Genomic DNA, 13,171 nt, shown 5'->3' with positions numbered 1-13,171 from the left:
AATACTTGTGGACTGATTGACTACTGACTGAAGGAGTAAGAGATGGTCGTTTTCCCTATTAGACTGTGTGAGCCTTGAGAAGAGAGATTGTTCCTGTTCATTATCACTTAACCCTCCCTCTCCCCATCTCTCCCTGCTTCCTCATTCATTTACTTGTTCTTTTACATGTGTGTGTCAGTATTCCCAGCACCCAAAACAGTGCCTGAGACACAGAATTGACACTCAACAAGTACTTATTGAATTTGTGAATATGTTTGTTGATTCACTCCTTCACCTATCAAACACTGTGTATCTCCTTTATACTAGACATTCTCCTAGGTCTTACATATGTAAAGCATATCTGTACTCAAAAAAAAAAATTACAAGCTAAAAGGTGTAGTAATTGCTCTGTTAGAGGGATGTACCAGGGGCTTTGTGAGCAGAGAAGAAGGACACCTCATCAGACAGTGGGGAGGAAAGGTGTATGGAGAGCGGTGAGAGTCAGTGAAGGCTTCTTTGAGATGCGAACTTAAGGAGAATCACAGACCTCATAAATGCCCATAAATATATATTAGATTGAATTAAACACATATTATCTTTTAGCAATTTAGGAAATTTCAGTACTATGGTTTTCAAATATGGGTGACATAGGCTGAAATAGATATATCAGAATAAATTGGAAAGCTTTCTAAAAATAAATGTCTTCTTTATCTTCTCATATCTGAGATTCTCTCATACAGAAGGCATGTATTTTGACAAAACATCAAAGATAATTTGACATGGATCCCTGTTCCCCCTTCCCCCCGCCCACCACAAGACAATCTTACCCTAGCAGAATGGATGCTGTCATCTAAGATGGTGGTTTTGTATACTGAAAGGATCCTATGACTAATTTAAGCCCTGGGTTCATACGATGACTTTTTGTATTTTTCTTTAAGGAGATGATTTTATTTTGGCATTATTCTTTATTTAAGAGGTTTCATATATTTGTAGAATTTAAAATGTTACTTTAAATACCTTTCAATTTACACGTCCTTCAAGAATAGCTATTCCTTTACTCAGAATAAAATTGACATAAGACATTTTTCAAGGACAAAACTATAAACATTTGTTGAGAGAAATGGTAGTACATATAAGTAAGACATAAAACAAAGTTTTCCTTTTGCAATGATGTATGAGGGAAATAAAAGTGGGCTATGTGTATATTTGCTTACATACATATGTACATATATGTTCAAGGTCCATCAGCAACTAGTAAACAAATGCCTGTGTTGAAAACTTTTCAGCTTTATGTTATGTTTACTAGACTTATGGGTTCTGTTTTTATTCAAGGCTCTTAGCACACGTCTGTTGAATATTACAAAATGATACAACCTTACAAAATGTACTTGCATTTATTCTTTTCTTCTAAGACTCATTTTTGTTGTTATTGTTCAAAGACCTTTTGATGTTCGAAAAACCCCCAATTGATGGCAGTGGAATACATTGTTGATCATTAATTATGACTAATTGTCCAAATTTTAATCTATAAGATAAAAGTATCAGAAGTACATGTGTAATTTTCATATTGAAAAAGACTTCTAACAACTGGAAAAAAAGGAAGTCCCCTTAAAACTTTAGCATGAAACTTCTATGTATAAAATTTTGAAGGTGAAACTTTTAAAGGAATATTTCATTCCTGTTGTGTTTAAGATCTTTTCTCTGCCTTAAATTAAAATCTTTTCAGAGAAAGTGAAAATTTTGAATTTCCCAATCTAAACTCAACTTGAAATGTGTAAATCCAACTATACGTATAGCTATTGTGCTATACACAGGAGTAAGTTTTATTTATTTATTAATATCTGGCCCCCAACGGTATCTGTATGCTAAACCCTCGTTCTCAGTTAGTGGTAGAGAATGATATTTTGATTAGATTTTATAATAGTTTTTTATTAAAACAGGCTTATTTCAATCTTGTTCATTTTACAATTTCAAAGTCAACTTTGATTTAAAGGGCTTCTTATCATCTCCCTCCTCCACAAGCCCTATCCATTCTCTCCAATTGCCTCCTCCCTGCCCCTGCTGGTTCTATGTTCCTAGTGGATTAGTGTGTGCGTGTGTGTGTGTGTGTGTGTGTGTGTTTAGGAGTGGGTGTGGTTAAGGTTGGAGTCAGGGTGATGTGGAAGTGAAAGCATATTTTTGCCTTACCACAGAACCCTCTCCTCCATTTCTAGATTGTCTGGTGTGCCGGGGCCAAGACATTGCCAAAATTACTTTTATTCTTAATCTGCTAACAGCTTGTAAGTAAAACTCTAGATATGGAAATGGTTTCCTTGAACTTTTAAAGATATAGAGATCAAACGTCAAAATATGCCTCTTTTAATTTTTCTCTTGACTTTTCTTCCTTTCCTTTTCAAATTCTTCACTTCATTTTCTTCCTTTCAATGACTGAGTGCTGTCTTTATGCCATAGAAGAGTCATCTCATTTTACAAATTATTTAATTTTGTGCTCTCCTCAATTCTATCTTTAGTTGAAATAAGACTTTTGGGAAAGAATCTGGGTTCTCTTGGTAGATTCTATCTACTGTGCAGTGTACTATGCAAAAAGCTATAGAAATTATTAGTAATAGCATGCGAGGTTTTAGGTGTCCCTATAAGGATAACATTTTTCTTAGAAAAAGCCTTCAAATAGTGTGTTTGATCCAGAATATCAAAGCATTTGTGTCTGGGGAGACATTTAGAAAGTGGCAGGTCTATTTCTGAGTGCGTATTATTAGAAGAAGCATGCACTGAGAGTGTGATGCAAACTTACCCTAGCCAGGAAATTTTGTGTTCAGGCTGACACGCCGCCTCTGACTTACGTCACCATTGGATTGAAATCACATTGGTTTGGCACAGGCTAAGTGACCTTCTCCTTTAAAATATTCATGCCATTCTCATCTTCTGGGTCATTGTGTTCCTATTCACATGCAAATAAATTCCTTATTAATTGTATAATTTGCTTTAATAGCATTTTTGGTGTACAGATGAATTCATAAATCTTATCCAGTCTTTCCCGGAACAGCCAGATAATAGAGTTAGACAAATTCCCTTGACTAATTAACGCCTAGATGTGGCTCTTATCTCACTAGAGCAGAACTTCTGGGACTTCGGATAAGTCTCGTCAGCCCACGGTAGGCTTAATGGTGTGGAAGAACACACCAGAAATGATTCTCTGAACTGATGGAGCTTCTACTCTGAAAGAAGTAGTACATGTTGATATTCATAGAGATTAGAATTAGTAAATTAAGTGAAAAATTATATTGGTGGGGGCTAGGGAATGTTGAGTAAAGAATTAATTTTAACAGTATAGTAGGAGGTAATTACAGCATTTGATGAAGAGATTATATTGGATTAAGAGTTGTTCATTGAAGGAAATTTACCGGTGAGGAGGAGGTAAAGAGGGCTTTGTAGACCAGGGACCTGTGATGAAATAGAGCTGGGGAAGGCAAAGTTGGAAAACTGTTGGCCTGGATGCAAAATGGAATCTGTCATGAAGAGTGGTGATGAACAAGGAGTGGAAACCAGTGACGATAATGGCAGAGGGATGAATCCAGGAAGATACAGAGTAGTTGGAAGAGACCCATGAAACACAATCTGCAGAGTTTTTTATTCCGTAAAATAAACTGAAGCCTTCTGTTGATTCTTGAGTAACAGACAGTGATATGATCAAATCAGTGTTTGAGCATGTTCAATCTCACACGAAGGAAAAGAGGGATGCTAGAGGTAGGGAAACACTTTACATGAATATGTTTATTATTCTTTTTTTAAAACCTTGCATTTCTAATACATAATAGGAGAGTTTCACAAGCACACTTGGAAAATTTACACATGGTCACAAGTGAGAGTGGAGAAAACCTAATCAGAGAGTTTACTATCTTTTAGCTGCTGTATAAACTGAAATTCACCGGAAGTGACAGCTGTTGTTTTAGTATGTTTTACAATTTTAGGTATTTAATTTTTTCTTTTTGAAGTAAAATTTTAAACTGTGCAAGGTATTTACATAGTTCCAAGTCAAATAGGAAAAAATACACAAAAGTCTTGTTTCTCTCCCTGTTCCATTGACCCGTTTCCCCTTCTCCCTGTCTAGGAAAACTTTATTATTTTTTGCTTTATATTTACATGGCATCTATATTGGAAAATTTAATGAAATACATATTATATGTATATGCACATATACAACCTCTCTTTTCCTTTACACATAAGGTCAGTCTATAACTAATACTCTATATGCTTTTTCACTTAAACTGTATCCTGCAGCTGTCTGTATCTGTCGATCTATATCTCCATCTATCTATCTATCTATCTATCTATTTGTATCAATATAATTGATATTATGTATCAATCAATATATAGAAATCTTCCTCATTCCTCTCTACAGCTGTGTATTACTGCTTTGAACAGATGTAATAGATTTATTCAACCAATTCCCTATTAGTGGATCTTTAATTAATGCCACAATTAACAGCCTTGTTTGTGGGAAACTGTATTTTTGCCAGAATCTATAAGTAGGATTACAAAGTCAAAGGATAATACATAAATAAATTAGCTAAATGTTTTCAAATTCTTCTCTATAGGAATGCATCATTTTTTTTATTACTGTAACAATGAATGTGAGAGTGTCTTTCCTAAGAACTGCCTCTATAGAGCATTTTATCAATCTTTTAGATTTTTACCAATCAGATAGTTGAAAATGGTATTTCAGTATAGTCTAATTTGTTTTCTATAACTTTGAATGAAGGTGGGCATTTTTCATATGTTTAAGGATCATTTGTGTATATTGCATATAACCATGTTTTTATATAATTTCTCTCTTTTTCCTTTGGGTTATTTGACTTTTAAATCCAAGTTTTGAAGTTCTTTAAAAGGAAGATATTAGTCCTTTAGGATCCAGTATACATATTTTTTTTTCCATTTTTATTTGAATTTTTTTCATTACTTTTGTTATTTGCCATATTATTTATCAATCATTTCTTGTTTTGGCTGTAGATTTTGAATTACAGTTAGAAAATGTTCCTTGCAGGTTATAAAGTAATTTACCCATATTTTCTTCTAATACTCGTTTGATTCCAGATTCGAAGTTAGCACTCTGATCCATTTGGAATTATCCTGGTTTTGGTGTAAGATAAATCTAATTTTTTTATGTGACCATACAATTGTTACAACACTGATTATTAAGTAAGTCTATATATTCATCCACTGATTGAGATGCTGCCTTTATTATCTACTAAATGTTTGGATGTAAAAAGTCTGTTGAGTCTCAGTTTTGTTTCACTTATCTGTGTATTCTTGTACAAATACCACTATTTTCACTTTAGTGGCTTTATAATATGCTCAAATCTATGGTACAGGTAGCCTCTCTTCTCACCTCCCATATGTACTGCTTTTTATTTGGGAGGCTTTCTAACTATTTCTACTGGTTTATTCTATCATTTAGTCTTTGTAATCAAATCATCTAGCTTGAGAAAAAATTGATGGTATCTTTACTGTCACGATCACGTTACATTTATAAGTTTATCTAGGGAAAATAAGTGACATTTTTGTGATATTGAGTCTTCCTATTCAAGAGCATCATATGTCTTTTCATTTGTTCAAGTATACTATTGTTTCTTTGAGAATATCTTATATTTTTCCTATGTTTATATATTAAGTTAATGCTCAGTTGTTTTGTTTTCATTTTCGATATATCAATGGGATCTTCCATTATATTTATACAAAATAATTATTTTTGGATCTATGAAGACTATTGATTTTTATATACTAATTTTCTAGTCTTTGGCAGTTTTTCCATTAGTGCTTTTGATTGTTTGAGATGTCTAATCATGTCATAGACTAATGGAGATAGTTTTCCTCTTCTTTTTAAATCTTAGGCTTTTAATTGCTTTTTCTTTTCTAATTGCTTTGTCAAATACATCCAATATAGTTAAATAGTAGTAGAAATAGAAAACATTTTTTCTTTTTCTTAATTTTTATGTGAATGCTTCTAGTTTCCTCATTAAGATGCTAGCATTAAAGCTAAAATATACATCAGTTTTTAAGGAAACTATTTCATTTATCAGTTTTTTAGAAATCATAAATTAGTATTAGAGGTGTGAAATGCATGAGAAGATCATCTCTACTGAGATGATTATATGATTTTTCTCTTTATATCTGTTGATGTGATGAATTACCTTAAAGGATTTCCTAATATCAAAAACCCTTTACCTTTTTCTGAATAAACTTTACTTACATCTGAAATAATTTTTTTTTATTTTCTTCTTTCAGTTCTCTTTTAAAATCTTTCTTCTTTTAAAAACATTAGGACTTTATTTTTTAGAGTAGTTTAAAATTTGCAGTAGAATTAAGGGCAAGGTGCAAAGATTTTCCATCTACCTGCTGCCCCTACACATACATAGCCTCCTCCAGTGTTAACATCCCCCACCAGAACGGAACATTTGCTAAAATTGGTGAATCTACATTGACACATCATAATCAGCCAAAGTCCATAGTTTACATTATGGTTCACTCTTGGTGTTGTACATTCTATGAGTCTAGACAAATATATAATGACATATATCCATCCTTACAGTGTCACACAGAGTATTTTCACTGCCCTAAAAATGCTTTGTGCTCTGCCTATTTATCCTTCCCCCATCCCAAAACCTGACAGCCACTGATCTTTTTACTGTCTCCATAGTTTTACCTTTTCCAGAATGTTATATTGTTGGAAGGAAACAGTATGTAGCCTTTTCATATTGGCTTCTTTTACTTAGAAATATGCATTTAATATTTCTCCTTGTCTTTTCACGGCTTGATAGCTCATTTCTTTTTAGCACTGAATAATATTCCATTATCTGATTGTACCACAGTTTGTTTATCCATTCACCTACTGAAGGACATCTTGGTTGTTTCCATGTTTTGGCAATTATGGATAAAACTGATATAAACATCTGTGTGCAGGTTTTTGTGCAGATGTAAGTTTTCAACTCCTTTGGGTAAATACCAAGGAGTGTGAGTGCTGGATCATATGATAAGAGTATATTTAGTTTTATAAGAAACTGCCAAACTGTCTTCCAAAGTGGCTGTACCATTTTGCGTTCCCACCAGCAATAAGTAAGAACTCCTGTTTTCCCATATCTTTGTCAGCATTTGGTGTTGTCCCTGTTCCAGATTTTGGCCATTCTAATTGTTGTGTAGTGGTCTCACAGTTGTTTTAATTAGTATTTCCCTGATGATGTATAATGTGGAGTGCATTTTCATATGCTTATTTGGCGTCTGTATATTTTCTTTGGTGAGCTGTCTGTAAACATTTTTGGCCCATTTTTAAATCTGGTTTATGTTCTTATTGTTGAGTTTTAAGAGTCCTTCATATATTTTGGATAATGGTCCTTTATCAGACATGTCTTTAGCAAATATTTCTTCCCAGTCTGTGGATTGTCTTCTTATTTTCTTGACTTTTTTTTTCCCATAGGGCAGAAGTTTTTAATTTTAATGATTACAGCTCGTCAATTCTTTCATGGATTGCACCTCTGGTGTTTTCATCTAAAAAGTCATTGCCATACCCAATGTCATCTAGATTTTCTCCTATATTATCTTCTCTGAGTTTTATAGTTTTGCATTTCACATTTAGGTTTGTGATCCATTTTGAGTTAATTTTTGTGAAGGGTGTAAGGTTTGTATCTAAATTCTTCTTCTTATTATTATTATTTTGCATATGGATGTTCCAGTACCATTTGTTGAAAAGACTTCCTTTTCTCTATTGTATTGCCTTTACTCCTTTGTCAAAGATCAGTTGACTAAATTTCTGTGTGTATTTTTCTGGGCTCTCTATTCTGTTCCACTGATTCACTTGTCTAATCTTTCTCCAATATGATACTATCTTTATTACTGGAGCTTTATAGCATGTCTTGAAGTTGAGCAGTGTCAATCCTCAAACTTCGTTCTTCTCCTTCAATACTGTGTCTGTAATTCTGGGTCTTTTACCTCTCCATAGAAAGTTTATGATCAGATTGCCAATATCCACAAAATCACTTGCTGGGATTTTGATTGGGCTGTATTGAATCTATAGAACAAGTTGGGAAGAACTGACATCTTGACCGTATTGATTCTTCCTATCCATGAACATGGACTATCTCTCCACTTAGTTCTTTGATTTTGTTCATCACAATTTTGTAGTTTTCCTCATACAGATCTTGTACATATTTTGTTGAATTTATAACTAAGTTTTTCTTTTTTGGGGAGATGCTAATGTAAATGTCACTGTGTTTTTAATTTCAAATTTCACTTGTTCATTGCTGGTATATATAAAGCAATTGACTTTTGTATATTAACCTTGTGTCCTACAACCTTGCTATACTTGCTTATTAGTTCCAGGAAGTTTTTTTGTTGATGTTTTTGGATTTTCTACATAAATGATCATGCCATCTGAGAACAAAGACAGCTTTATTTCTTCCTTCCAAATCTGTATATTTTTTATGTCCTTTTCTTCTCTTACTGCATTAGCTAGAACCTCCAGGCCAGTGTTGAAAAGGAGTAGTGAGAGTGGACATCCTTGCCCTGTACCTGATCTTAGTGGAAAAGCTTTGAGTTTCTCATCATTTAGTATGATGTTAGCTGTAGAGATTCTTTACCAAATTGAGGACATTTCCTTTTTGTTCTTTTTTTTTTAGTCATATTATTCTTGGTTTTCTATTTCCGATTTATGTTGATACTTCTTAGTGTGTACATTTTAATTTTTTACTTGTTTGGTACTCTGAAGTTATAGTTTCATCTGACTGTGGACATATTTATTTGGTGCATCTCCATTATCTGTTGGGGTACTATTTTGTACATTTAAATCTTTTTTCCCCATAACATATAGAAATTATTTATTCTTGGCAGTTGCTCGTGTCTTAAAGATTTTGGTTTTTCTGTACTTTAAAGAAGAGTTTTCTGTGTGAAGGGTGAGGTATGCCTGTTGAGCTTTTCCAGATTTATGGTTAGGTCTCTTAGTTTCCTTGTTACTCTGATGTCTTCAAACAGAGAGTTACCTGAAAAACAGGCATACATGGCATGGCCATAATAACCTGCCACTAGGAAAGCATATAAGCAATTGTGTTCAAATGCCAAAATATAGAGTAACTGGAGAAATAGAAATGATTTGTTTGCACTGTGTACCCAATATTTTATAGTATTTGCATAAAAATTAAGCAAGAGAATATATTAAACCAATATTTTCTTTTAGAAATCACCATAAAAACTGCTCAGTAACATGGCATGACATAAAGCAACTTTCAAAGATACTAAATTAAATCCAAACTCTACTGCTTGCGTATGTGCGTGTGAGCATAAGGTGTTAGTCTACTTATCTGCTACACACGTGGATTAATAATGTCCTGATGTTTTCATATAATTTTAGGTTGGATCAAAATCATTTTTCCTTTGATACAGGAGGAATCAGTGTTTTGGGGTGAAAAGTTTGAGAAAGAAATGAAAAAAGGTAAACATTTAAAAAAGTTTCAGTCAAATGAAGAATGAAATCAATCTACCACATCAACACTTTTTATTACTTTGACTAATTTTTATGCTGTTGAAATGTTATTTTGAATGCACATCATTTGGATTAATAACTGCATTTCTGTAATTTACATTTTGTGAGTAATTGTGTATGCTTTCACTTCAGCTATTTGTTTACAAATGTGCAAGAGTCATTATAGGAAATATTTATAAAAAAGAAGACTGCCACTAAAGCAGAAGAAAAAAATTCCCTCAATTATTCAGTTCTTTGGTATTCAAACAAAAATTATAAAATGTATCTCCCTTTGATTGAAAAAGTGGGAACATATTTATTAATCTCATTCTCTCTATATCACCTTGATAATATCAACAGACTACGGCACTAAACTGAGGACACATTTCATGTAGCAAGGTTAGGAGTTCTATGAATTCTATTTCTCAGAGGTGCTTTTTGAGGAAAGGCTCTGGGATATTTGGTCTTGTTTGTGTGAATTTTGAGTTTTCTACTAAGTCTCTAGTCACTAATGAGCTGTCAAGACCTTTAACAATGAGTTTCAAGTGTCATTTGCCACATGAGTGGCAATGATTTCAACATTAGTATTAATTAAAACAAATGTTTTTTCTTAATTTGTCAGAAATATGACTTTTACAGGCCACTCTAATGTTAGTATACTACATTCTAGTCTGTCTATTTTTTCCTTTTAAATGAAAAATATGCTTTATTTAATTTTCTGATTTATTTATTTATTTTTATCTGATTTATAATTTATTTTCTGATAATGAAAACATACTCATTGTAATCAGTTTTCTTTTGTGGATATTTAAGATACCCTTAAGATGAATGAGAAAAAATTGAATTGAAAGGAGACAAGTATTCTCCTAGAAATCTAACTTCTTGGAAACTCTCATGATTTTAGTGCTGACAGTGAATTTAAATATGAGCATTCCCTTTTCGTGCAGTTACCTCCTAAGTCTAGTGTAATAATACCATGAGATCCAAACCAATTAAACACTCCATTCCCAAGGAGGCAATATGTCATGCCAGACGAGTACTAAGAGATCCCTCCTGGTTTATTGTAATCCAATTATATGCTAAGTTTTAAAGACTTTTTCTTTAGCAGTGGTTCTGAAAAACCAACGAGTTTCTGCATGTTTTGCTGCCTTATTTTATATCCATTTTAAGAAATGAGTTGTGGTGTCTAATTTAGAAAAATATTGTTTGAAGTTTAAATCTTTCTATAAGGAATTACATAAGGGATACAAAACCATTCATTATAGTCGAATCTTGATATTAAGTAATTACTAAAACTTTATTCAGTAAGAGGAATTCAATATGAAGTAGATTGTTCCAGTTATCTATCACCACATAATGAACCACCACAAAATTTTCTAGCTTAAAATAACAAGTTTTCTCTCATCACTGAGTGGATTGACTGGGCTGAGATGGTGGTGCTTGCTTAGAGTCACTCAGGCAGTTGCAGTCAGATGCCAGCTGAGGCTGCAGTCATCTGAAGTCTTGACTGGGTTGGACATACAAGATGGGTCACTTACATGGCTGGCAATTGATGTGAGCTGTCTTCTGGTGCATGTATACTTGGGCTTTCCATGTGGCTTGGGATTATCATGGCATGGCATCTGGGTTATGAGAGGGAGTGTTCCAGATGTGAGCATTCTAAGAGATTCATCTTCAATAACTTTTATTTATATTATAATTACACATCTTAATTTCTTATGAGATTAAGGTTATTGAAAGAAATGGATGTTATTGAAGATAGAGAAGCCCAAAACTCTGAAGATAGGGTTATGGGTGATTGTCCATATAAATAATAAACTTATCTAGGAAAATGGAAGAAACTGGAATTGAAATAAAGATGAAAGTTAGTTGAAGATTCACAGACCTTTTGAACTCTAAAAGAGTTTTACTATTTTACTTCTAAAAACGTCTAAAACACTACTAAATGCATTGTTTTAATCTAGCATCTAATCTTTTTCCTTCCTTAATACTTGCCGTGTGGCCTCAGAAGACAGCAAGTACCTTGATCCCTTCCTTTATATTGACTCAATTATGGCTTTACATGTCTTTTGCAAACCAGCTTAGACTCTAGGAATCAGTATGATATTTCAGTGATTTACTGACAAAACCCCTAGTTTCCTGGCTAACTTCTTTTATTGCCATTTGCTGCATCAAATCAACCATGAGCTTTTCCTTTCACAAAGAAAGTCACACAAGCATGAATAAGGTAGCATTTAAAAATGTATTTTCTTCAACATGAACTGGGCTGTTATTTCCATGGAGTGGGTTATTTTACTCACTGATAAAATTCATGTACTCACTATTCCAAACCTTTACTGTGTCAACAGCATAACTGTTCAATTCATATTTCATAACTTTCATAAAAAAATTTTTCCTCTTACAATAAATGAAACAAAACAGGTGATTCTACTTCCCTCAAACTCACATGTGTATATATATAAACATCTGTGTCCATCTTTCTCTTATGTCTCAGGATAGGATGGAAATCTTGTTCTCATTGAGGAAAATCCTTCTGCCTAGAACCAAACCCCTACGTTTTCTTCTAAGACCTAGATCTTTCTTTCTATTTTTTTCTACTGAATAATTCTTTTCTTACAGACTAAACTACTTATTTTTTTAATCAATGGTTCCAACATTGGTCCTCTTTTCTTCAAAATCTTACTGGACTCCATAAACAACCTTAGGTTTAACAATCATTCACTTGTATATAACTCTCTAATCTCTGTCTCTAGCCTGAATCTCTCTTCTTATTTCCAGCTCATATCTAAATGCTTATTGGCATCTATACTTTGATCCCATTAGCACCTCAAGCTCAAAATATCCTAAGCCTAACCTGCATAACTTCTAACCTTCTTTCTAGACTCATTCATTATTTTTATTTCCCCTTCTCAGTGATTAACATCCTCCTCTAAGTGGCCCAGGTCAGAAACTTTGGAGTTATTCTAGATTTCTTAATCTTGCCCCATCTTCAAGCCAATGAATAACCAAGGCCCAATATTTCTACCTCCTTAATATATCTTATACTTGTTCTTTACTTTCCAAACACACTACCACTGCCTTCTTTTAAGATTCCATCACTAGTTGCCTTCTGAAATTTCCTCCTTTTTTGCCTTCATCCTTGTTCTTCCATATAGCTTCTACATAGTTGCTAGGGGGTCTCAAAGGCCAATCTAAAGGCATCTCCATTGCCTATGGATTAGACTCCAAGCTCCTTGGCGTCTCCTAACGGCCTTTCCTGTTTCCAGGATCATATTCCACAGTCCCCTTTTAGCAGTTCTACTCTGTTCCAATAAATTTGCTGGAATCCTGAAAATCTTTCCTGAAAATTTTTCTATGCTCTGTTCTCTCTGACGTAAATGACTTCCTTTCTTCTCTCTTATTCCTGAGTGAATGCCTACCATTATTTTCTTTGCCTTGTTCTATTCCCTGATTAGTACTTACTTCCTTGTTATACCAATAAGTTTGCTCATGTACCACCAAAACAGTTCCTTGAGTGCAGAAATTTTGTTTTATTCATCTAGTACCGAGGCTGGCATAACATATAACTACTGATTAAATTATCTTCGGGTGGCCTGGAGGGATGTAAGTTTCAGAATTTTGTTTGAATAAAGTAATAGAGACATGTCACATCAATACCCTTTTACTCACCCTTTTCTCCTTGAAAAG

At 33.5% G+C, this 13,171-nt stretch overlaps 1 long non-coding RNA gene across 1 annotated transcript in view; it reads left to right on the top strand.

The window, feature by feature from the left end:
• Positions 1-2,166: 2,166 nt before the first annotated feature.
• LOC138915989 (uncharacterized) overlaps positions 2,167-13,171 on the top strand; it is a 44,198-nt gene continuing 33,193 nt past the window's right edge. The window contains exon 1 of the long non-coding RNA XR_011422563.1: positions 2,167-2,258. This is a non-coding gene — a long non-coding RNA (uncharacterized lncRNA). The remainder of the gene's footprint in view (positions 2,259-13,171) is intronic.

This window comes from Equus caballus, chromosome 10, assembly GCF_041296265.1.
Source record: "Equus caballus isolate H_3958 breed thoroughbred chromosome 10, TB-T2T, whole genome shotgun sequence".
In the NCBI taxonomy this organism is placed as follows: domain Eukaryota; kingdom Metazoa; phylum Chordata; class Mammalia; order Perissodactyla; family Equidae; genus Equus; species Equus caballus.
The sequence above is the reverse complement of the archived record's forward strand: the minus strand, read 5'-3'. Positions and strand labels throughout refer to the sequence as shown.